At 47.2% G+C, this 23,544-nt stretch overlaps 8 non-coding genes across 8 annotated transcripts; all 8 read left to right on the forward strand.

Annotated features, from left to right (window-relative positions):
* The first annotated feature begins 1,380 nt into the window (after nucleotides 1-1,380).
* Nucleotides 1,381-1,452, forward strand: Trnag-ucc (transfer RNA glycine (anticodon UCC)). Its single transcript has one exon. It is a non-coding gene; the product is annotated as a tRNA-Gly (tRNA).
* Nucleotides 1,453-2,810: 1,358 nt separating this feature from the next.
* Nucleotides 2,811-2,882, forward strand: Trnag-ucc (transfer RNA glycine (anticodon UCC)). Its single transcript has one exon. It is a non-coding gene; the product is annotated as a tRNA-Gly (tRNA).
* Nucleotides 2,883-4,720: 1,838 nt separating this feature from the next.
* On the forward strand, nucleotides 4,721-4,792 carry Trnag-ucc (transfer RNA glycine (anticodon UCC)). The gene has a single exon. It is a non-coding gene; the product is annotated as a tRNA-Gly (tRNA).
* A 1,834-nt stretch (nucleotides 4,793-6,626) lies between these two features.
* On the forward strand, nucleotides 6,627-6,698 carry Trnag-ucc (transfer RNA glycine (anticodon UCC)). The gene has a single exon. It is a non-coding gene; the product is annotated as a tRNA-Gly (tRNA).
* Nucleotides 6,699-8,535: 1,837 nt separating this feature from the next.
* Trnag-ucc (transfer RNA glycine (anticodon UCC)) lies at nucleotides 8,536-8,607 on the forward strand. The gene has a single exon. It is a non-coding gene; the product is annotated as a tRNA-Gly (tRNA).
* Nucleotides 8,608-10,445: 1,838 nt separating this feature from the next.
* Nucleotides 10,446-10,517, forward strand: Trnag-ucc (transfer RNA glycine (anticodon UCC)). Its single transcript has one exon. It is a non-coding gene; the product is annotated as a tRNA-Gly (tRNA).
* A 1,832-nt stretch (nucleotides 10,518-12,349) lies between these two features.
* On the forward strand, nucleotides 12,350-12,421 carry Trnag-ucc (transfer RNA glycine (anticodon UCC)). The gene has a single exon. It is a non-coding gene; the product is annotated as a tRNA-Gly (tRNA).
* An 8,550-nt stretch (nucleotides 12,422-20,971) lies between these two features.
* Nucleotides 20,972-21,043, forward strand: Trnak-uuu (transfer RNA lysine (anticodon UUU)). Its single transcript has one exon. It is a non-coding gene; the product is annotated as a tRNA-Lys (tRNA).
* The last annotated feature ends 2,501 nt before the right edge of the window (nucleotides 21,044-23,544 follow it).

A 23,544-nucleotide genomic window follows, 5' to 3' on the forward strand; every position in this document is an offset into this window, starting at 1 on the left:
CGGTCCCCACTCTGGGCGCGTGTTCTTCTTTATTTCTTTCTCGTGTAATTATTAGAAAAAAATAATAATGTAACGTCACTAACACTAAGAAAAGAGTCTAACCATTCCCCAATGCCTTCTTTGGCGTTGTAGACTGCCGGTATTTCTTTCTGTATATCTTAACAAGCCCCTCATTTCCAAACCCTATTATCGTGCGAGAGCTTAGCGAGGGCCTCGGTTCTGGCAGCCTTGATGCCAAGGGAGCATAAGAGGGCTTCCCGCCAGTTACCCGCTTATGACAGGTTGTTGACGTTCGCTTCACGCACCGGGTGTTGAATAGAAGGTTCCCTTCTCCTCGTATATTCTGAGTCGCGCTGCGTGACACCCTCAAGCGTCACTTACAGTTGTGGTGAATATAAATACCCAGAAAGTGAAGGAGAACACAGTGCCGAGATAGCCGAATTGGTAAGGCATTCGAGATCTAATCGAAAGGCGTGGCTTCGATCCCCACTCTGGGTGCGTGTTCTTCTTTATTTCTTTCTCGTGTATTATTAGAAAAAAAAATATTGTAACATCACTAACAGTAAAAAAAAAGTATAACAATTCCTCAATGCCTTCTTTGGCGTTGTAAACTGCCTGTATTTCTTTCTGTTTTTCCTAACGAGCCCCTCATTTCCATACCCTATTATCGAGCGAAACCTTATCGAGGGGCTCGGTACTGGCAGCCTTGATGACAAGGGAGCGTAAAGGGTTTCCCTCCAGTTACCCGCTTATGACAGGCTGTAGACGTTCGCATCACGCACCGGGTGTTGAATAGAAGGTTCCCTTCTCCCTGTATAGTCTGAGTCGCGCTGGCTAACACCTTCAAGTGTCAGATACAGTTGTGGTAAATATAAATACCCCAGAAAGTGAAGGAGAACACAGTCGCCCAGACAGAGGAATTGGTAAGGCATTAGAGATCTAATCGAAAGGCATGGGTTCGGTCCCCACTCTGGGCGCGTGTTTTTCTTTCTTTCTTTCTCATGTAATTATAGAAAAAAAATATTGTTACTTTACTAACGGTAAAAAAAGGCTAACCATTCCCCAATGCCTTCTTTGGCGTTGTAGACTGCCCGTGTTTCTTTCTGTATTTCCGAACGAGCCCCTCATTTCTAAACCTATTTGGTGCGAAAGCTTAGCGAGGGCCTCCGTTCTGGCAGCCTTGATGCCAAGGGAGCATAAGAGGGTTTCCCGCCAGTTACCCGCTGATGACAGGCTGTAGAAGTTCTTGTCACGCACCGGGTGTTGAAACGAAGGTTCCCTTCTCCCTGTATAGTCGGAGTCGCCCTGGCTAACAACCTCAAGCGCCAGATAAAGTTGAGGTAAATATTACTACCCCAGACAGTGAAGGAGAACACAGTCGCCGAGATAGCCGAATTGGTAAGGCATTCGAGATCCAATCGAAAGGCGTGGGTTCGGTCCCCACTCTGGGCGCTTGTTTTTTTTTGTTTCTTTCTCATGTAATTATTAAAAAAAATAATGTAATGTCACTAACAGTAAAAAAAGTCTAACCATTCGCCAATGCCTTCTTTGGCGTTGTAGACTGCCGGTATTTCTTTCTGTATTTCCTAACGAGCGCCTCATTTCCAAACCCTATTATAGTGCGAAAGCTTAGCGAGGGCCTCGGTTCTGGCAGCCTTGATGCCGAGGGAGCATAAGAGGTCTTCCCGCCAGTTACCCGCTTATGACAGGTTGTTGACGTTCGCGTCACGCACCGGGTGTTGAATAGAAGGTTCCCTTCTCCTCGTATATTCTGAGTCGCGCTGCGTAACACCCTCAAGCGTCACTTACAGTTGTGGTGAAAATAAATACCCCAGAAAGTGAAGGAGAACACAGTCGCCGAGGTAGCCGAATTGGTAAGGCATTCGAGATCTAATCGAAAGGCGTGGGTTCGATCCCCACTCTGGGTGTGTGTTCTTCTTTATTTCTTTCTCGTGTATTATTAGAAAAAAAAATATTGTAACATCACTAACAGTAAAAAAAAAGTCTAACAATTCCTCAATGCCTTCTTTGGCGTTGTAAACTCCCTGTATTTCTTTCTGTTTTTCCTAACGAGCCCCTCATTTCCATACCCTATTATCGAGCGAAACCTTATCGAGGGGCTCGGTACTGGCAGCCTTGATGACAAGGGAGCGTGGAGGGTTTCCCGCCAGTTACCCGCTTATGACAGGCTGTAGACGTTCGCATCACGCACCGGGTGTTGAATAGAAGGTTCCCTTCTCCCTGTATAGTCTGAGTCGCGCTGGCTAACACCTTCAAGTGTCAGATACAGTTGTGGTAAATATAAATACCCCAGAAAGTGAAGGAGAACACAGTCGCCCAGATAGCCGAATTGGTAAGGCATTAGAAATCTAATCGAAAGGCATGGGTTCGGTCCCCACTCTGGGCGTCTGTTTTTCTTTCTTTCTTTCTCATGTAATTATAGAAAAAAAATAATGTAACTTTACTAACGGTAAAAAAGGCTAACCATTCCTCAATGCCTTCTTTGGCGTTGTAGACTGCCCGTGTTTCTTTCTGTATTTCCGAACGAGCCCCTCATTTCCAAACCTATTATGGTGCGAAAGCTTAGTGAGGGCCTCCGTTCTAGCAGCCTTGATGCCAAGGGAGCATAAGAGGGTTTCCCGCCAGTTACCCGCTGATGACGGGCTGTAGAAGTTCTTGTCTCGCACCGGGTGTTGAAACGAAGGTTCCCTTCTCCCTGTATAGACGGAGTCGCCCTGGCTAACAACCTCAAGCGCCAGATAAAGTTGAGGTAAATATTACTACCCCAGACAGTGCAGGAGAACACAGTCGCCGAGATAGCCGAATTGGTAAGGCATTCGAGATCCAATCGAAAGGCGTGGGTTCGGTCCCCACTCTGGGCGCTTGTTTTTCTTTGTTTCTTTCTCATGTATATTATAAAAAAAAATAATGTAATGTCACTAACAGTAAAAAAAAGTCTAACCATTCGCCAATGCCTCCTTTGGCATTGTAGACTGCCGGTATTTCTTTCTGTATTTCCTAACGAGCCCCTCATTTCCAAACCCTATTATCGTGCGAAAGCTTAGCGAGGGCCTCGGTTCTGGCAGCCTTGATGCCAAGGGAGCATAAGAGGGCTTCCCGCCAGTTACCCGCTTATGACAGGTTGTTGACGTTCGCGTCATGCACCGGGTGTTGAAAAGAAGCTTCCCTTCTCCCCGTATAGTCGGAGTCGCGCTGGCTAACACCCTCAAGCGTCAGGTAAAATTGAGGTAAATATAAATACCCCAGAAAGTGAAGGAGTACACAGTCACCCAGATAGCCGAATTGGTAAGGCATTCGAGATCTAATCGAAAGGCGTGGGTTCGGTCCCCACTCTGGGCGCGTGTTCTTCTTTATTTCTTTCTCGTGTAATTATTAAAAAAAAATAATGTAATGTCACTAACAGTAAAAAAAGTCTAACCATTCGCCAATGCCTTCTTTGGCGTTGTAGACTGCCGGTATTTCTTTCTGTATTTCCTAACGAGCCCCTCATTTCCAAACCCTATTATCGTGCGAAAGCTTAGCGAGGGCCTCGGTTCTGGCAGCCTTGATGCCAAGGGAGCATAAGAGGGCTTCCCGCCAGTTACCCGCTTATGACAGGTTGTTGACGTTCGCGTCACGCAACGGGTGTTGAATAGAAGGTTCCCTTCTCCTCGTATATTCTGAGTCGCGCTGCGTAACACCCTCAAGCGTCACTTACAGTTGTGGTGAATATAAATACCCCAGAAAGTGAAGGAGAACACAGTCGCCGAGATAGCCGAATGGGTAAGGCATTCGAGATCTAATCGAAAGGCGTGGGTTCGATCCCCACTCTGGGTGCGTGTTCTTCTTTATTTCTTTCTCGTGTATTATTAGAAAAAAAAAATATTGTAATATCACTAACAGTAAAAAAAAGTCTAACAATTCCTCAATGCCTTCTTTGGCATTGTAAACTGCCTGTATTTCTTTCTGTTTTTCCTAAGGAGCCCCCCATTTCCATACCCTATTATCGAGCGAAACCTTATCGAGGGGCTCGGTACTGGCAGCCTTGATGACAAGGGAGCGTGGAGGGTTTCCCGCCAGTTACCCACTTATGACAGGCTGTAGACGTTCGCATCACGCACCGGGTGTTGAATAGAAGGTTCCCTTCTCCCTGTATAGTCTGAGTCGCGCTGGCTAACACCTTCAAGTGTCAGATACAGTTGTGGTAAATATAAATACCCCAGAAAGTGAAGGAGAACACAGTCGCCCAGATAGCCGAATTGGTAAGGCATTAGAGATCTAATCGAAAGGCATGGGTTCGGTCCCCACCCTGGGCGCGTGTTTTTCTTTCTTTCTTTCTCATGTAATTATAGAAAAAAAATAATGTAACTTTACTAAGGGTAAAAAAAGGCTAACAATTCCCCAATGCCTTCTTTGGCGTTGTAGACTGCCCGTGTTTCTTTCTGTATTTCCGAACGAGCCCCTCATTTCCAAACCTATTATGGTGCGAAAGCTTAGCGAGGGCCTCCGTTCTGGCAGCCTTGATGCCAAGGGAGCATAAGAGGGTTTCCCGCCAGTTACCCGCTGATGACAGGCTGTAGAAGTTCTTGTCACGCACCGGGTGTTGAAACGAAGGTTCCCTTCTCCCTGTATAGTCGGAGTCGCCCTGGCTAACAACCTCAAGCGCCAGATAAAGTTGAGGTAAATATTACTACCCCAGACAGTGAAGGAGAACACAGTCGCCGAGATAGCCGAATTGGTAAGGCATTCGAGATCCAATCGAAAGGCGTGGGTTCGGTCCCCACTCTGGGCGCTTGTTTTTCTTTGTTTCTTTCTCATGTAATTATTATAAAAAATAATGTAATGTCACTAACAGTAAAAAAAAGTCTAACCATTTGCCAATGCCTCCTTTGGCATTGTAGACTGCCGGTATTTCATTCTGTATTTCCTAACGAGCCCCTCATTTCCAAACCCTATTATCGTGCGAAAGCTTAGCGAGGGCCTCGGTTCTGGCAGCCTTGATGCCAATGGAGCATAAGAGGGCTTCCCGCCAGTTACCCGCTGATGACAGGCTGTAGACGTTCGCGTCACGCACCGGGTGTTGAAAGAATGTTCCCTTCTCCTCGTATAGTCTGAGTCGCGCTGGCTAACACCCTCAAGCGTCAGATACAGTTGTGGTAAATATAACTACCCCAGAAAGTGAAGGAGAACACAGTCGCCCAGATAGCCGAATTGGTAAGGTATTAGAGATCTAATCGAAAGGCGTGGTTTCGGTCCCCACTCAGGGCGCGTGTTCTTCTTTATTTCTCTCTCATGTATTGTTAGAAAAAATATTGTAACGTCACTAACAGTAAAAAAAGTCTAACCCTTCCCCAATGCCTTCTTTGGCGTTGTAGACTGCCGGTATTTCTTTCTGTTTTTTCTAACGAGCCCCTCATTTCCAAACCCTATTATCGGGCGAAAGCCTAGCGAGGGCCTCGGTTCTGGCAGCCTTGATGCCAAGGGAGCATAAGAGGGCTTCCCGCCAGTTACCCGCTTATGACAGGTTGTTGACGTTCGCGTCACGCACCGGGTGTTGAATAGAAGGTTTCCTTCTCCTCGTATATTCTGAGTCGCGCTGCGTGACACCCTCAAGCGTCACTTACAGTTGTGGTGAATATAAATACCCCAGAAATTGAAGGAGAACACAGTCGCTGAGATAGCCGAATTGGTAAGGCATTCGAGATTTAATCGAAAGGCGTGGCTTCGATCCCCACTCTGGGTGCGTGTTCTTCTTTATTTCTTTCTCGTGTATTATTAGAAAAAAAAATATTGTAACATCACTAACAGTAAAAAAAAAGTCTAACAATTCCTCAATGCCTTCTTTGGCGTTGTAAACTGCCTGTATTTCTTTCTGTTTTTCCTAACGAGCCCCTCATTTCCATACCCTATTATCGAGCGAAACCTTATCGAGGGGCTCGGTACTGGCAGCCTTGATGACAAGGGAGCGTGGAGGGTTTCCCGCCAGTTACCCGCTTATGACAGGCTGTAGACGTTCGCATCACGCACCGGGTGTTGAATAGAAGGTTCCCTTCTCCCTGTATAGTCTGAGTCGCACTGGCTAACACCTTCAAGTGTCAGATACAGTTGTGGTAAATATAAATACCCCAGAAAGTGAAGGAGAACACAGTTGCCCAGATAGCCGAATTGGTAAGGCATTAGAGATTTAATCGAAAGGCATGGGTTCGGTCCCCACTCTGGGCGCGTGTTTTTCTTTCTTTCTTTCTCATGTAATTATAGAAAAAAAATAATGTAACTTTACTAACGGTAAAAAAAGGCTAACCATTCCCCAATGCCTTCTTTGGCGTTGTAGACTGCCCGTGTTTCTTTCTGTATTTCCGAACGAGCCCCTCATTTCCAAACCTATTATGGTGCGAAAGCTTAGCGAGGGCCTCCGTTCTGGCAGCCTTGATGCCAAGGGAGCATAAGAGGGTTTCCCGCCAGTTACCCGCTGATGACAGGCTGTAGAAGTTCTTGTCACGCACCGGGTGTTGAAAGGAAGGTTCCCTTCTCCCTGTATAGTCGGAGTCGCCCTGGCTAACAACCTCAAGCGCCAGATAAAGTTGAGGTAAATATTACTACCCCAGACAGTGAAGGAGAACACAGTCGCCGAGATAGCCGAATTGGTAAGGCATTCGAGATCCAATCGAAAGGCGTGGGTTCGGTCCCCACTCTGGGCGCTTGTTTTTCTTTGTTTCTTTCTCATGTAATTATTATAAAAAAAATAATGTAATGTCACTAACAGTAAAAAAAAGTCTAACCATTCGCCAATGCCTCCTTTGGCAATGTAGACTGCCGGTATTTCTTTCTGTATTTCCTAACGAGCCCCTCATTTCCAAACCCTATTATCGTGCGAAAGCTTGGCGAGGGCCTCGGTTCTGGCAGCCTTGATGCCAAGGGAGCATAAGAGGGTTTACCGCCAGTTACCCGCTTATGACAGGCTGTAGACGTTCGCGTCACGAACCGGGTGTTGAAACGAAGGTTCCCTTCTCCCCGTGTAGTCGGAGTCGCCCTGGCTAACACCCTCAAGCGTCAGATAAAGTTGAGGTAAATATAACTAACCCAGACAGTGAAGGAGAACAGAGTCGCCGAGATAGCCGAATTGGTAAGACATTCGAGATCCAATCGAAAGGCGTGGGTTCGGTCCCCACTCTGGGCGCTTGTTTTTTTTTGTTTCTTTCTCATGTAATTATTAAAAAAAAATAATGTAATGTCACTAACAGTAAAAAAAGTCTAACCATTCGCCAATGCCTTCTTTGGCGTTGTAGACTGCCGTTATTTCTTTCTGTATTTCCTAACGAGCCCCTCATTTCCAAACCCTATTATCGTGCGAAAGCTTAGCGAGGGCCTCGTTTCTGGCAGCCTTGATGCCAAGGGAGCATAAGAGGGCTTCCCGCCAGTTACCCGCTTATGACAGGTTGTTGACGTTCGCGTCACGCACCGGGTGTTGAATAGAAGGTTCCCTTCTCCCTGTATAGTCTGAGTCGCGCTGGCTAACACCTTCAAGTGTCAGATACAGTTGTGGTAAATATAAATACCCCAGAAAGTGAAGGAGAACACAGTCGCCCAGATAGCCGAATTGGTAAGGCATTAGAGATCTAATCGAAAGGCATGGGTTCGGTCCCCACTCTGGGCGCGTGTTTTTCTTTCTTTCTTTCTCATGTAATTATAGAAAAAAAATAATGTAACTTCACTAACGGTAAAAAAAGGCTAACCATTCCCCAATGCCTTCTTTGGCGTTGTAGACTGCCCGTGTTTCTTTCTGTATTTCCGAACGAGCCCCTCATTTCCAAACCTATTATGGTGCGAAAGCTTAGCGAGGGCCTCCGTTCTGGCAGCCTTGATGCCAAGGGAGCATAAGAGGGTTTCCCGCCAGTTACCCGCTTATGACAGGCTGTAGACTATCGCGTCACGCACCGGGTGTTGAAAGAATGTTCCCTTCTCCTCGTATAGTCTGAGTCGCGCTGGCTAACACCCTCAAGCGTCAGATACAGTCATGGTAAATATAAATACCCCAGAGAGTGAAGGAGAGCACAGTCGCCCAGATAGCCGAATTGGTAAGGTATTAGAGATCTAATCGAAAGGCGTGGGTTCGGTCCCCACTCTGGGCGCGGGGTTTTGCTTTCTTTCTTTCTCATGTTTTTATAGAAAAAAAATATTGTAACTTTACTAACGGTAAAAAAAAGTTTAACCATTCCTCAATGCCTTCTTTGGCGTTGTAGACTGCCCGTGTTTCTTTCTGTATTTCCGAACGAGCCCCTCATTTCCAAACCTATTATGGTGCGAAAGCTTAGTGAGGGCCTCCGTTCTAGCAGCCTTGATGCCAAGGGAGCATAAGAGGGTTTCCCGCCAGTTACCCGCTGATGACGGGCTGTAGAAGTTCTTGTCTCGCACCGGGTGTTGAAACGAAGGTTCCCTTCTCCCTGTATAGACGGAGTCGCCCTGGCTAACAACCTCAAGCGCCAGATAAAGTTGAGGTAAATATTACTACCCCAGACAGTGCAGGAGAACACAGTCGCCGAGATAGCCGAATTGGTAAGGCATTCGAGATCCAATCGAAAGGCGTGGGTTCGGTCCCCACTCTGGGCGCTTGTTTTTCTTTGTTTCTTTCTCATGTATATTATAAAAAAAAATAATGTAATGTCACTAACAGTAAAAAAAAGTCTAACCATTCGCCAATGCCTCCTTTGGCATTGTAGACTGCCGGTATTTCTTTCTGTATTTCCTAACGAGCCCCTCATTTCCAAACCCTATTATCGTGCGAAAGCTTAGCGAGGGCCTCGGTTCTGGCAGCCTTGATGCCAAGGGAGCATAAGAGGGCTTCCCGCCAGTTACCCGCTTATGACAGGTTGTTGACGTTCGCGTCATGCACCGGGTGTTGAAAAGAAGCTTCCCTTCTCCCCGTATAGTCGGAGTCGCGCTGGCTAACACCCTCAAGCGTCAGGTAAAATTGAGGTAAATATAAATACCCCAGAAAGTGAAGGAGTACACAGTCACCCAGATAGCCGAATTGGTAAGGCATTCGAGATCTAATCGAAAGGCGTGGGTTCGGTCCCCACTCTGGGCGCGTGTTCTTCTTTATTTCTTTCTCGTGTAATTATTAAAAAAAAATAATGTAATGTCACTAACAGTAAAAAAAGTCTAACCATTCGCCAATGCCTTCTTTGGCGTTGTAGACTGCCGGTATTTCTTTCTGTATTTCCTAACGAGCCCCTCATTTCCAAACCCTATTATCGTGCGAAAGCTTAGCGAGGGCCTCGGTTCTGGCAGCCTTGATGCCAAGGGAGCATAAGAGGGCTTCCCGCCAGTTACCCGCTTATGACAGGTTGTTGACGTTCGCGTCACGCAACGGGTGTTGAATAGAAGGTTCCCTTCTCCTCGTATATTCTGAGTCGCGCTGCGTAACACCCTCAAGCGTCACTTACAGTTGTGGTGAATATAAATACCCCAGAAAGTGAAGGAGAACACAGTCGCCGAGATAGCCGAATGGGTAAGGCATTCGAGATCTAATCGAAAGGCGTGGGTTCGATCCCCACTCTGGGTGCGTGTTCTTCTTTATTTCTTTCTCGTGTATTATTAGAAAAAAAAAATATTGTAATATCACTAACAGTAAAAAAAAGTCTAACAATTCCTCAATGCCTTCTTTGGCATTGTAAACTGCCTGTATTTCTTTCTGTTTTTCCTAAGGAGCCCCCCATTTCCATACCCTATTATCGAGCGAAACCTTATCGAGGGGCTCGGTACTGGCAGCCTTGATGACAAGGGAGCGTGGAGGGTTTCCCGCCAGTTACCCACTTATGACAGGCTGTAGACGTTCGCATCACGCACCGGGTGTTGAATAGAAGGTTCCCTTCTCCCTGTATAGTCTGAGTCGCGCTGGCTAACACCTTCAAGTGTCAGATACAGTTGTGGTAAATATAAATACCCCAGAAAGTGAAGGAGAACACAGTCGCCCAGATAGCCGAATTGGTAAGGCATTAGAGATCTAATCGAAAGGCATGGGTTCGGTCCCCACCCTGGGCGCGTGTTTTTCTTTCTTTCTTTCTCATGTAATTATAGAAAAAAAATAATGTAACTTTACTAAGGGTAAAAAAAGGCTAACAATTCCCCAATGCCTTCTTTGGCGTTGTAGACTGCCCGTGTTTCTTTCTGTATTTCCGAACGAGCCCCTCATTTCCAAACCTATTATGGTGCGAAAGCTTAGCGAGGGCCTCCGTTCTGGCAGCCTTGATGCCAAGGGAGCATAAGAGGGTTTCCCGCCAGTTACCCGCTGATGACAGGCTGTAGAAGTTCTTGTCACGCACCGGGTGTTGAAACGAAGGTTCCCTTCTCCCTGTATAGTCGGAGTCGCCCTGGCTAACAACCTCAAGCGCCAGATAAAGTTGAGGTAAATATTACTACCCCAGACAGTGAAGGAGAACACAGTCGCCGAGATAGCCGAATTGGTAAGGCATTCGAGATCCAATCGAAAGGCGTGGGTTCGGTCCCCACTCTGGGCGCTTGTTTTTCTTTGTTTCTTTCTCATGTAATTATTATAAAAAATAATGTAATGTCACTAACAGTAAAAAAAAGTCTAACCATTTGCCAATGCCTCCTTTGGCATTGTAGACTGCCGGTATTTCATTCTGTATTTCCTAACGAGCCCCTCATTTCCAAACCCTATTATCGTGCGAAAGCTTAGCGAGGGCCTCGGTTCTGGCAGCCTTGATGCCAATGGAGCATAAGAGGGCTTCCCGCCAGTTACCCGCTGATGACAGGCTGTAGACGTTCGCGTCACGCACCGGGTGTTGAAAGAATGTTCCCTTCTCCTCGTATAGTCTGAGTCGCGCTGGCTAACACCCTCAAGCGTCAGATACAGTTGTGGTAAATATAACTACCCCAGAAAGTGAAGGAGAACACAGTCGCCCAGATAGCCGAATTGGTAAGGTATTAGAGATCTAATCGAAAGGCGTGGTTTCGGTCCCCACTCAGGGCGCGTGTTCTTCTTTATTTCTCTCTCATGTATTGTTAGAAAAAATATTGTAACGTCACTAACAGTAAAAAAAGTCTAACCCTTCCCCAATGCCTTCTTTGGCGTTGTAGACTGCCGGTATTTCTTTCTGTTTTTTCTAACGAGCCCCTCATTTCCAAACCCTATTATCGGGCGAAAGCCTAGCGAGGGCCTCGGTTCTGGCAGCCTTGATGCCAAGGGAGCATAAGAGGGCTTCCCGCCAGTTACCCGCTTATGACAGGTTGTTGACGTTCGCGTCACGCACCGGGTGTTGAATAGAAGGTTTCCTTCTCCTCGTATATTCTGAGTCGCGCTGCGTGACACCCTCAAGCGTCACTTACAGTTGTGGTGAATATAAATACCCCAGAAATTGAAGGAGAACACAGTCGCTGAGATAGCCGAATTGGTAAGGCATTCGAGATTTAATCGAAAGGCGTGGCTTCGATCCCCACTCTGGGTGCGTGTTCTTCTTTATTTTTCTCGTGTATTATTAGAAAAAAAAATATTGTAACATCACTAACAGTAAAAAAAAAGTCTAACAATTCCTCAATGCCTTCTTTGGCGTTGTAAACTGCCTGTATTTCTTTCTGTTTTTCCTAACGAGCCCCTCATTTCCATACCCTATTATCGAGCGAAACCTTATCGAGGGGCTCGGTACTGGCAGCCTTGATGACAAGGGAGCGTGGAGGGTTTCCCGCCAGTTACCCGCTTATGACAGGCTGTAGACGTTCGCATCACGCACCGGGTGTTGAATAGAAGGTTCCCTTCTCCCTGTATAGTCTGAGTCGCACTGGCTAACACCTTCAAGTGTCAGATACAGTTGTGGTAAATATAAATACCCCAGAAAGTGAAGGAGAACACAGTTGCCCAGATAGCCGAATTGGTAAGGCATTAGAGATTTAATCGAAAGGCATGGGTTCGGTCCCCACTCTGGGCGCGTGTTTTTCTTTCTTTCTTTCTCATGTAATTATAGAAAAAAAATAATGTAACTTTACTAACGGTAAAAAAAGGCTAACCATTCCCCAATGCCTTCTTTGGCGTTGTAGACTGCCCGTGTTTCTTTCTGTATTTCCGAACGAGCCCCTCATTTCCAAACCTATTATGGTGCGAAAGCTTAGCGAGGGCCTCCGTTCTGGCAGCCTTGATGCCAAGGGAGCATAAGAGGGTTTCCCGCCAGTTACCCGCTGATGACAGGCTGTAGAAGTTCTTGTCACGCACCGGGTGTTGAAAGGAAGGTTCCCTTCTCCCTGTATAGTCGGAGTCGCCCTGGCTAACAACCTCAAGCGCCAGATAAAGTTGAGGTAAATATTACTACCCCAGACAGTGAAGGAGAACACAGTCGCCGAGATAGCCGAATTGGTAAGGCATTCGAGATCCAATCGAAAGGCGTGGGTTCGGTCCCCACTCTGGGCGCTTGTTTTTCTTTGTTTCTTTCTCATGTAATTATTATAAAAAAAATAATGTAATGTCACTAACAGTAAAAAAAAGTCTAACCATTCGCCAATGCCTCCTTTGGCAATGTAGACTGCCGGTATTTCTTTCTGTATTTCCTAACGAGCCCCTCATTTCCAAACCCTATTATCGTGCGAAAGCTTGGCGAGGGCCTCGGTTCTGGCAGCCTTGATGCCAAGGGAGCATAAGAGGGTTTACCGCCAGTTACCCGCTTATGACAGGCTGTAGACGTTCGCGTCACGAACCGGGTGTTGAAACGAAGGTTCCCTTCTCCCCGTGTAGTCGGAGTCGCCCTGGCTAACACCCTCAAGCGTCAGATAAAGTTGAGGTAAATATAACTAACCCAGACAGTGAAGGAGAACAGAGTCGCCGAGATAGCCGAATTGGTAAGACATTCGAGATCCAATCGAAAGGCGTGGGTTCGGTCCCCACTCTGGGCGCTTGTTTTTTTTTGTTTCTTTCTCATGTAATTATTAAAAAAAAATAATGTAATGTCACTAACAGTAAAAAAAGTCTAACCATTCGCCAATGCCTTCTTTGGCGTTGTAGACTGCCGTTATTTCTTTCTGTATTTCCTAACGAGCCCCTCATTTCCAAACCCTATTATCGTGCGAAAGCTTAGCGAGGGCCTCGTTTCTGGCAGCCTTGATGCCAAGGGAGCATAAGAGGGCTTCCCGCCAGTTACCCGCTTATGACAGGTTGTTGACGTTCGCGTCACGCACCGGGTGTTGAATAGAAGGTTCCCTTCTCCCTGTATAGTCTGAGTCGCGCTGGCTAACACCTTCAAGTGTCAGATACAGTTGTGGTAAATATAAATACCCCAGAAAGTGAAGGAGAACACAGTCGCCCAGATAGCCGAATTGGTAAGGCATTAGAGATCTAATCGAAAGGCATGGGTTCGGTCCCCACTCTGGGCGCGTGTTTTTCTTTCTTTCTTTCTCATGTAATTATAGAAAAAAAATAATGTAACTTCACTAACGGTAAAAAAAGGCTAACCATTCCCCAATGCCTTCTTTGGCGTTGTAGACTGCCCGTGTTTCTTTCTGTATTTCCGAACGAGCCCCTCATTTCCAAACCTATTATGGTGCGAAAGCTTAGCGAGGGCCTCCGTTCTGGCAGCCTTGATGCCAAGGGAGCATAAGAGGGTTTCCCGCCAGTTACCCGCTTATGACAGGCTGTAGACTATCGCGTCACGCACCGGGTGTTGAAAGAATGTTCCCTTCTCCTCGTATAGTCTGAGTCGCGCTGGCTAACACCCTCAAGCGTCAGATACAGTCATGGTAAATATAAATACCCCAGAGAGTGAAGGAGAGCACAGTCGCCCAGATAGCCGAATTGGTAAGGTATTAGAGATCTAATCGAAAGGCGTGGGTTCGGTCCCCACTCTGGGCGCGGGGTTTTGCTTTCTTTCTTTCTCATGTTTTTATAGAAAAAAAATATTGTAACTTTACTAACGGTAAAAAAAAGTTTAACCATTCCCCAATGCCCTCTTTGGCGTTGTAGACTGCCGGTATTTCTTTCTGTTTTTTCTAACGAGCCCCTCATTTCCAAACCCTACTATCGTGCGAAAGCTTAGCCAGCGCCTCGGTTCTGGCAGCCTTGATGACAAGGAAGCATGAGAGGCTTTCCCGCCAGTTACCCGCTTATGACAGGCTGTAGACGTTCGCATCACGCACCGGGTGTTGAATAGAAGGTTCCCTTCTCCCTCTATAGTCTGAGTCGCGCTGGCTAACACCCTCAAGCGTCAGATAGTGTTGTGGTAAATATAAATACCCCAGAAAGTAAGGGAGAACACAGTCGCCCAGATAGCCGAATTGGTAAGGCATTCGAGATCTAATCGAAAGGCGTGGGTTCGGTCCCCACTCTGGGCGCGTGTTCTTGTTTCTTTCTTTCTCGTGTAATTATTAGAAAAAAATAATGCAACGTCACTAACAGTAAAAAAAAGTATAACCATTCGCCAATGCCTTCTTTGGCGTTGTAGACTGCCGGTATTTCTTTCTGTATTTCCTAACGAGCCCCTCATTTCCAAACGCTATTATCGTGCGAAAGCTTAGCGAGGGCCTCGGTTCTGGCAGCGTTGATGCCAAGGGAGCATAAGAGGGCTTCCCGCCAGTTACTCGCTTATGACAGGCTGTAGACGTTCGCGTCACGCACCGGGTGTTGAATAGAAGGTTCCCTTCTCCCCGTATAGTCTGAGTCGCGCTGCCTAACACCCTCAAGCGTCAGATAAAGTTGAGGTAAATATAAATACCCCAGACAGTGAAGAAGAACACAGTCGCCGAGATAGCTGAATTGGTAAGGCATTCGAGATCTAATCGAAAGGCGTGGGTTCGGTCCCCACTCTGGGCGCGTGTTCTTCTTTCTTTCATTCTAGTGTAATTATTAGAAAAAAATGAAACGTCACTAACAGTAAAAAAAAAAGTCTAACCATTCCCCAATGCCTTCTTTGGCGTTGTAGACTGCCGGTATTTCATTCTGTTTTTCCTAACGAGCCCCTCATTTCCAAACCCAATTATCGGGCGAAAGCTTAGCGATGGCCTGGGTTCTTGCAGCCTTGATGCCAAGGGAGCATTAGAGGGTTTCCCGCCAGTTACCCGCTGATGACAGGCTGTAGAACTTCGCTTCACGCACCGGGTGTTGAAAAAATGTTCCCTTCTCCTCGTATAGTCTGAGTCGCGCTGGCTAACACCCTCAAGCGTCAGATACAGTTGTGGTAAATATAAATACCCGAGAAAGTGAAGGAGAACACAGTCGCCCAGATAGCCGAATTGGTAAGGTATTAGAGATCTAATCGAAAGGCGTGGTTTCGGTCCCCACTCAGGGCGCGTGTTCTTCTTTATTTCTCTCTCATGTATTATTAGAAAAAATATTGTAACGTCACTAACAGTAAAAAAAAGTCTAACCCTTCCCCAATGCCTTCTTTGGCGTTGTAGACTGCCGGTATTTCTTTCTGTTTTTTCTAACGAGCCCCTCATTTCCAAACCCTATTATCGGGCGAAAGCCTAGCGAGGGCCTCGGTTCTGGCAGCCTTGATGCCAAGGGAGCATAAGAGGGCTTCCCACCAGTTACCCGCTTATGACAGGTTGTTGACGTTCGCGTCACGCACCGGGTGTTGAATAGAAGGTTTCCTTCTCCTCGTATATTCTGAGTCGCGCTGCGTGACACCCTCAAGCGTCACTTACAGTTGTGGTGAATATAAATACCCCAGAAATTGAAGGAGAACACAGTCGCCGAGATAGCCGAATTGGTAAGGCATTCGAGATCTAATCGAAAGGCGTGGCTTCGATCCCCACTCTGGGTGCGTGTTCTTCTTTATTTCTTTCTCGTGTATTATTAGAAAAAAAAATATTGTAACATCACTAACAGTAAAAAAAAAGTCTAACAATTCCTCAATGCCTTCTTTGGCGTTGTAAACTGCCTGTATTTCTTTCTGTTTTTCCTAACGAGCCCCTCATTTCCATACCCTATTATCGAGCGAAACCTTATCGAGGGGCTCGGTACTGGCAGCCTTGATGACAAGGGAGCGTGGAGGGTTTCCCGCCAGTTACCCGCTTATGACAGGCTGTAGACGTTCGCATCACGCACCGGGTGTTGAATAGAAGGTTCCCTTCTCCCTGTATAGTCTGAGTCGCACTGGCTAACACCTTCAAGTGTCAGATACAGTTGTGGTAAATATAAATACCCCAGAAAGTGAAGGAGAACACAGTTGCCCAGATAGCCGAATTGGTAAGGAATTAGAGATTTAATCGAAAGGCATGGGTTCGGTCCCCACTCTGGGCGCGTGTTTTTCTTTCTTTCTTTCTCATGTAATTATAGAAAAAAAATTATGTAACTTTACTAACGGTAAAAAAAGGCTAACCATTCCCCAATGCCTTCTTTGGCGTTGTAGACTGCCCGTGTTTCTTTCTGTATTTCCGAACGAGCCCCTCATTTCCAAACCTATTATGGTGCGAAAGCTTAGCGAGGGCCTCCGTTCTGGCAGCCTTGATGCCAAGGGAGCATAAGAGGGTTTCCCGCCAGTTACCCACTGATGACAGGCTGTAGAAGTTCTTGTCACGCACCGGGTGTTGAAACGAAGGTTCCCTTCTCCCTGTATAGTCGGAGTCGCCCTGGCTAACAACCTCAAGCGCCAGATAAAGTTGAGGTAAATATTACTACCCCAGACAGTGAAGGAGAACACAGTCGCGAGATAGCCGAATTGGTAAGGCATTCGAGATCCAATCGAAAGGCGAGGGTTCGGTCCCCACTCTGGGCGCTTGTTTTTCTTTGTTTCTTTCTCATGTAATTATTATAAAAAAATATTGTAATGTCACTAACAGTAAAAAAAAGTCTAACCATTCGCCAATGCCTCCTTTGGCAATGTAGACTGCCGGTATTTCTTTCTGTATTTCCTAACGAGCCCCTCATTTCCAAACCCTATTATCGTGCGAAAGCTTAGCGAGGGCCTCGGTTCTGGCAGCCTTGATGCCAAGGGAGCATAAGAGGGTTTCCCGCCAGTTACCCGCTTATGACAGGCTGTAGACGTTCGCGTCACGAACCGGGTGTTGAAACGAAGGTTCCCTTCTCCCTGTGTAGTCGGAGTCGCCCTGGCTAACACCCTCAAGCGTCAGATAAAGTTGAGGTAAATATAACTAACCCAGACAGTGAAGGAGAACAGAGTCGCCGAGATAGCCGAATTGGTAAGACATTCGAGATCCAATCGAAAGGCGTGGGTTCGGTCCCCACTCTGGGCGCTTTTTTTTTTGTTTCTTTCTCATGTAATTATTAAAAAAAATAATGTAATGTCACTAACAGTAAAAAAAGTCTAACCATTCGCCAATGCCTTCTTTGGCGTTGTAGACTGCCGTTATTTCTTTCTGTATTTCCTAACGAGCCCCTCATTTCCAAACCCTATTATCGTGCGAAAGCTTAGCGAGGGCCTCGGTTCTGGCAGCCTTGATGCCAAGGGAGCATAAGAGGGCTTCCCGCCAGTTACCCGCTTATGACAGGTTGTTGACGTTCGCGTCACGCACCGGGTGTTGAATAGAAGGTTCCCTTCTCCTCGTATATTCTGAGTCGCGCTGCGTAACACCCTCAAGCGTCACTTACAGTTGTGGTGAATATAAATACCCCAGAAAGTGAAGGAGAACACAGTCGCCGAGATAGCCGAATTGGTAAGGCATTCGAGATCTAATCGGAAGGCGTGGGTTCGATCCCCACTCTGGGTGCGTGTTCTTCTTTATTTCGTTCTCGTTTATTATTAGAAAAAAAATATTGTAACATCACTAACAGTAAAAAAAAAAGTCTAACAATTCCTCAATGCCTTCTTTGGCGTTGTAAACTGCCTGTATTTCTTTCTGTTTTTCCTAACGAGCCCCTCATTTCCATACCCTATTATCGAGCGAAACCTTATCGAGGGGCTCGGTACTGGCAGCCTTGATGACAAGGGAGCGTGGAGGGCTTCCCGCCAGTTACCCGCTTATGACAGGCTGTAGACCTTCGCATGACGCACCGGGTGTTGAATAGAAGGTTCCCTTCTCCCTGTATAGTCTGAGTCGCGCTGGCTAACACCTTCAAGTGTCAGATACAGTTGTGGTAAATATAAATACCCCAGAAAGTGAAGGAGAACACAGTCGCCCAGATAGCCGAATTGGTAAGGCATTAGAGATCTAATCGAAAGGCATGGGTTCGGTCCCCACTCTGGGCGCGTGTTTTTCTTTCTTTCTTTCTCATGTAATTATAGAAAAAAAATAACGTAACTTTACTAATGGTAAAAAAAGGCTAACCATTCCCCAATGCCTTCTTTGGCGTTGTAGACTGCCCGTGTTTCTTTCTGTATTTTCGAACGAGCCCCTCATTTCCAAACCTATTATGGTGCGAAAGCTTAGCGAGGGCCTCCATTCTGGCAGCCTTGATGCCAAGGGAGCATAAGAGGGTTTCCCGCCAGTTACCCGCTTATGACAGGCTGTAGACGTTCGCGTCACGCACCGGGTGTTGAAAGAATGTTCCCTTCTCCTCGTATAGTCTGAGTCGCGCTGGCTAACACCCTCAAGCGTCAGATACAGTCATGGTAAATATAAATACCCCAGAGAGTGAAGGAGAACACAGTCGCCCAGATAGCCGAATTGGTAAGGTATTAGAGATCTAATCGAAAGGCGTGGTTTCGGTCCCCACTCAGGGCGCGTGTTCTTCTTTATTTCTCTCTCATGTATTATTAGAAAAAATATTGTAACGTCACTAACAGTAAAAAAAAGTCTAACCCTTCCCCAATGCCTTCTTTGGCGTTGTAGACTGCCGGTATTTCTTTCTGTTTTTTCTAACGAGCCCCTCATTTCCAAACCCTATTATCGGGCGAAAGCCTAGCGAGGGCCTGGGTTCTAGCAGCCTTGATGCCAAGGGAGCATAAGAGGGTTACCCGCCAGTTACTCGCTGATGACAGGCTGTTGAAGTTCGCGTCACGCACCAGGTGTTGAAAAGATTGTTCCCTTCTCCTCGTATAGTCTGAGTCGCGCTGGCTAACACCCTCAAGCGTCCGATACAGTTGTGGTAAATATAAATACCCCAGAAAGTGAAGGAGAGCACAGTCGCCCAGATAGCCGAATTGGTAAGGTATTAGAGATCTAATCGAAAGGCGTGGGTTCGGTCCCCACTCTGGGCGCGGGGTTTTGCTTTCTTTCTTTCTCATGTTTTTATAGAAAAAAAATATTGTAACTTTACTAACGGTAAAACAAAGTTTAACCATTCCCCAATGCCCTCTTTGGCGTTGTAGACTGCCGGTATTTCTTTCTGTTTTTTCTAACGAGCCCCTCATTTCCAAACCCTATTATCGTGCGAAAGCTTAGCCAGCGCCTCGGTTCTGGCAGCCTTGATGACAAGGAAGCATGAGAGGGTTTCCCGCCAGTTACCCGCTTATGACAGGCTGTAGACGTTCGCATCACGCACCGGGTGTTGAATAGAAGGTTTCCTTCTCCCTCTATAGTCTGAGTCGCGCTGGCTAACACCCTCAAGCGTCAGATAGTGTTGTGGTAAATATAAATACCCCAGAAAGTAAGGGAGAACACAGTCGCCCAGATAGCCGAATTGGTAAGGCATTCGAGATCTAATCGAAAGGCGTGGGTTCGGTCCCCACTCTGGGCGCGTGTTCTTGTTTCTTTCTTTCTCGTGTAATTATTAGAAAAAAAATAATGTAACGTCACTAACAGTAAAAAAAAGTATAACCATTCGCCAATGCCTTCTTTGGCGTTGTAGACTGCCGGTATTTCTTTCTGTATTTCCTAACGAGCCCCTCATTTCCAAACGCTATTATCGTGCGAAAGCTTAGCGAGGGCCTCGGTTCTGGCAGCGTTGATGCCAAGGGAGCATAAGAGGGCTTCCCGCCAGTTACTCGCTTATGACAGGCTGTAGACGTTCGCGTCACGCACCGGGTGTTGAATAGAAGGTTCCCTTCTCCCCGTATAGTCTGAGTCGCGCTGCCTAACACCCTCAAGCGTCAGATAAAGTTGAGGTAAATATAAATACCCCAGACAGTGAAGAAGAACACAGTCGCCGAGATAGCCGAATTGGTAAGGCATTCGAGATCTAATCGAAAGGCGTGGGTTCGGTACCCACTCTGGGCGCGTGTTCTTCTGTCTTTCATTCTCGTGTAATTATTAGAAAAAAATGAAACGTCACTAACAGTAAAAAAAAAAGTCTAACCATTCCCAATGCCTTCTTTGGCGTTGTAGACTGCCGGTATTTCTTTCTGTTTTTCCTAACGAGCCCCTCATTTCCAAACCCAATTATCGGGCGAAAGATTAGCGATGGCCTCGGTTCTTGCAGCCTTGATGCCAAGGGAGCATAAGAGGGTTCCCCGCCAGTTACCCGCTTATGACAGGCTGTAGACGTTCGCGTCACGCACCGGGTGTTCATTAGAAGGTTCCCTTCTCCCCATATAGCCTGAGTCGCGCTGGCTAACACCCTCAAGCATCAGATACAGTTGTGGAGAATATAAATACCCCAGAAAGTGAAGCAGAACACAGTCGCCGCCTAGATAGCCAAATTGGTAAGCCATTCGAGATCTAATCGAAAGGCGTGGTTTCGGTCCCCACTGTGGGCGCGTGTTCTTCTTTATTTCTTTCTCATGTATAATTAGAAAAAAAAATATTGTAACGTCACTAACAGTAAAAAAAAGTCTAACCATTCCCCAATGCCTTCTTTGGCGTTGTAGACTGCCCGTATTTCTTTCTGTTTTTCCTAACGAACCCCTAATTTCCAAACCCTTTTATCAGGCGAAAGCTTAGCGTGGGCCTCGGTTCTTGCAGCCTTGATGCCAAGGGAGCATAAGAGGGTTTCCCGCCAGTTAAGGGAGCATAAGAGGGTTTCCCGCCAGTTACCCGCTGATGACAGGCTGTAGAAGTTCGCGTCACGCATCGGGTGTTGAAAAGAATGTTCCCTTCTCCTCGTATAGTCTGAGTCGCGCTGGCTAACACCCTCAAGCGTCAGATAAAGTTGAGGTAAATATAAATACCCCAGAAAGTGAAGGAGAACACAGTCACCCAGATAGCCGAATTGGTAAGGCATTCGAGATTTAATCGAAAGGTGTGGGTTCGGTCCCCACTCTGGGCGCGTGTTTTTCTTTCTTCCTTTCTCATGTAATTAATAGAAAAAAAATAGAGTATTTCACTAACGGTAAAAAAAATTAATCATTCCCCAATGCCTTCTTTGGCATTGTAGACTGCCGGTATTTCGTTCTGTATAAATATATATATATATATATATATATATATATATATATATATATATATATATATATATATATATATTTGTATATATATATATCTGTATATATATATATATTGTGAGAACGTTCTGAGCATCGCGTCACATTTACAGTGACCGGGACGTACATTGTGGGCAACCTCCTGTGCTTCATCGTCTTCCCCTCATAACCATTCTAATCACCATTCGACCAATTCCCCTCTTGGGAAGATCATCGTCATCAGAGGCTGGTTCTGGGTCCGCGATGGTTGCAACGCTTCCTAATAAACGTCCTCCTGCACCTGTCCCTTAAGGTCCTCTCAATATACACATACATGGAGGTCGCGGGTTTATTCCTGTTTCCGATCAGTGCGGATTTTTTAAGACCTTGCTTCCCTTATCCCTCTATCATCCAAAAAAAATTCCACGCATTTACCCGAGGGGAAGAATGTGAAGGTGCGAATGCAGGAGTTGAATTTGCGCGGTTCGGTAATGTTCGCGAAAGAGAGATCACACACACACACGCAACTACAAAGAAAGAAAGATTGCTAGAGCGTATCTCAGCTTTGAAATTTCGTGTCAGTACTCCTTTAAGCGGGTGCATTACCCCTTCTCACGCCCGATTCCTGGCCAATCCCCCACGTGGGTATGTGCCATGCACAGACACCTATTTGTGTTGTCGTTGTACGCCCGATTCCTGGCCAATCCCCCACGTGAGTATGTGCCATGCACAGACACCTATTTGTGTTGTCGTTGTACTTGATTGCTAGAGCGTATCTCAGCTTTGAAATTTCGTGTCAGTAATCCTTTAAGCGGGTGCATTAGCCCTTCTCACGCCCGATTCCTGTCCAATCCCCCACGTGGGTATGTGCCATGCCATCGGCCAGGCAGCGCGCGCCCATCTCCCCCCCCGTTGCCAAGGAATACGAGGAGATTCTTGGCCAATGCCCCACGTGGGTATGTGCCATGTAAGCGGCCAGGCAGCGCGCGCCCATCTCCCCCCGTTGCCAAGGAAGACGAGGAGCGCACGCACGCGCTGCTGTTGCTATGCGGACGGCGGCAAAATACGGACGGCGGCGGACGCTTCAGGCTCGCTTAAGAAGTGCATTCGCACTTAAAATTGCAGTCACCACTTTCTACTGTATACAGCACCTTCAATACAGCAGTAGCAATGCCTGCTGCGCTTTGGTGTTTCCCCTTAATTCTGTCGCCTAAGCGATTGGATATCACTGGTGCCAGCCGCTTAATCGGCTACGTCTCATCGTATCTCTGCTTGTACGTGCTGATGGTCGGGCACTCTGCATTGTCGTTGTCGTCGTCTTCTCAACGGCCGTCTCGGTCCGGTCGGGTACGCGTCGCGCCGTGTAGGGCATGTCGTGAATCACTGTCTTCAGCGCGTCCTTGAGTCGTTGGAGGGTTTCCAGTTTTTCGCCGTAGAGCAACTTTACCTCCAGAAGTTGCCGCCTTTAGTTTCCCCCGCGTGGGCTGGGAGACCTTCCACGTGCGAAGTCAGCACTGCTACGGCGGTCCGGCGACTTGTACGGGTAGGGCGACGGCGAACGGTTGAAACGGGCTGGTCCACGGCTCGTGTTCGACAGGTATTCTTCAATCTCAAATGGGCGCTGGCCGGGTCGGGGGCGTGGTGCGTCGACGGAGAAACCACGTAGTCCGAGTATCTTGTATGGGCAGCGACAGTAGATGTGGTCGGCCTCTCTGCAGTGGTAGCACAGAGGACGAGTATCCGGTGTTCGCCATACGTCAGTCTTCCTCGGCGTCTGGGTTTGTGCTACCGGGGGTCGGGCGGGCGACAGTGGGCAGCGGTAGGGCGGCGCCTCTTGACGACGTGCCTCTTGACGACGTGTTGAAACAGGGCGGTGTCAGTGAACAGCCGCGAAGTACGTCATAGCTTGGGGCTCGCAGTGTACTTCGGATGCCACAGAAGTTCCCAAAGCGTTTTGAACTTCTTCCCGGATCACGTCAGTTAGGCAAGCGACTTGGGGTTGCGGCGTCGTCGGGAAAAGTTTCCGCAGCTCCTCTCTCACTACTGCGTGGATGGTCTCGCGTAGGCTATCAGCCGGAATCCGCACGTTGTCAATGTAGTTCACACTGGCCGCGCCAACAAAGTTCCGGTCATACTGCTTAGCATGAATTTCGAGAGCCTCCTCAATCGTGCTGGCTTCGGTCACGAATTAAGCGATGGTTTTGGGTGGGTTGCGGACAAGTCCAGCAAACAGCTCCTCCTTCACACCGCGCATCAAGAAGCGTAACTTCTTTTCTTCCGTCATTTCGGGGTCCGCGCGGCGAAATAGTTGCTTCATCTTCTCTACGAAGATCACGACCTCTTCGTTGGGGTGTTGTGTCCGAGTTTC

The sequence above is a fragment of the Haemaphysalis longicornis genome, unplaced genomic scaffold (assembly GCF_048455015.1).
Source record: "Haemaphysalis longicornis isolate Haplotype H1 unplaced genomic scaffold, Haemaphysalis longicornis Haplotype H1 scaffold_11, whole genome shotgun sequence".
Classification (NCBI taxonomy): Eukaryota; Metazoa; Arthropoda; class Arachnida; order Ixodida; family Ixodidae; genus Haemaphysalis; species Haemaphysalis longicornis.